This window comes from Mus caroli, chromosome X (genome assembly GCF_900094665.2).
Source record: "Mus caroli chromosome X, CAROLI_EIJ_v1.1, whole genome shotgun sequence".
In the NCBI taxonomy this organism is placed as follows: Eukaryota; Metazoa; Chordata; class Mammalia; order Rodentia; family Muridae; genus Mus; species Mus caroli.
Genome location: NC_034589.1, coordinates 136,067,303 through 136,068,694, shown reverse-complemented (window position 1 = coordinate 136,068,694; position 1,392 = coordinate 136,067,303). Strand labels below are relative to the sequence as shown.

The 1,392-nt window shown below is 46.3% G+C and overlaps 1 pseudogene; it reads right to left on the bottom strand.

The window, feature by feature from the left end:
* LOC110286418 overlaps positions 1-1,015 on the bottom strand; it is a 28,666-nt pseudogene extending 27,651 nt beyond the window's left edge.
* Positions 1,016-1,392: the final 377 nt, after the last annotated feature.

The window sequence follows — 1,392 nt, the reverse complement described above, 5'->3', positions numbered from 1 at the left end:
ACTGGATGCTACTAGATCTCAATGAGCAGTCATAATGATTTCTCTGTGACTGGATGTTACGAGCTCTCCATGACTGATTATTATGACCCTTCCGTGACTGGTTGTCATGACCTCTCTGCGACTGGTTGTTCTGACCTTTCCATGACTGGTTGTTATGACTTCTCCCTGCATGGCCATGATAAGCTCTCCCTGGGTGGTCATGATGAGATCTGCCATCATGGTTTTGATGAGCTAACCCTGTATGTTTATCATGAGCTCTCCCTCTTTGGGCTTGATTATCTCTCTGTGTGTGGCCAGGATGAACTATCTCTGAGTGACTAGGAAGAACTCTCTCGGTATGGGTAAGATGTAATCTATCTGAGTGGCCATGTTGAAGCCTACCTGCATGGTTATGATGTTGTCTATCTGAGTAGTCATGAAGTAGTCTAACTGAGAGTTCAATGTATGGTCTATCTGAGTGGTCATGATGTGGTCTACCTGAGAGGTCATGAAATGGTCTAACTAAATGGTCAAGATGTGATCTAACTAAGACGTCATGGTGTGGTCTACCTGAGAGTTCATGACATGATCTACCTGAGTAGTCATGAAGTGGTCTATCTGAGAGGTCATGGTGTAGTCTATCTGAGTGGTCAAGGTGTGGTCTATCTGAGAGATCATGAAGTGGTTTAACTGAGTAGTCATGGTGTGGGCTAACTGGAAGGTTAGGAAGTGGTCTAACTGAGTGGTCATGGTGTGGTCTATCTGAGAGTTCATTGTGTGGTCTACCTGAGTAGTCATGGTGTGGTCTACCTGGGAGGTCATGATGTGGTCTAACTGAGGTCATGGTGTAGTGTATGTGAGAGGTCATGGTGTGGTCTATCTGAAAGGTCATGGTGTGGTATAACAGAGAGGTCATGAAGTTGTCTACTGCGGGAAGCGGGTGCGGCTGCAGGCCCTGTGAAACCCACTTGTTACTGCCTTGCGCCAGCATGCACGGTGAGGCTGCATGCGTGGGCTGCCTGCCAGGCTGGACCATTCCTCGTGATCCAGACCTGTCAGCCTACCTGTGAACCATCTGAGCTTGTGCCTGGAGCTTGTGTGAATTCTGACTGGATGAGGTGGGGTGGAGCTAGATGAGCTCCATTGGCATGAGAATAGGAGTTGTTTTAGCCCTTGCTGTAGGTAGAAGTAGAGTAAGAGAAGCTGTTGTATTAGGAGTTGTTTTAGCCCTTGCCCTAAGTAGAAGCGAGTAGTAGTAAAGAAGCTGTTTTAGGAGAAGGAGTAGAAGAAGAGGCTGCTGTGGAAAAGAACTGTAGGGGAAAAAGCCAAAGTAAAAGAAGTTGCAGTGTCCACCTTCTTAAGTTCTTTATATATATTGGATATTACTCCCCTATCTGATTTAGGATAGGTAAA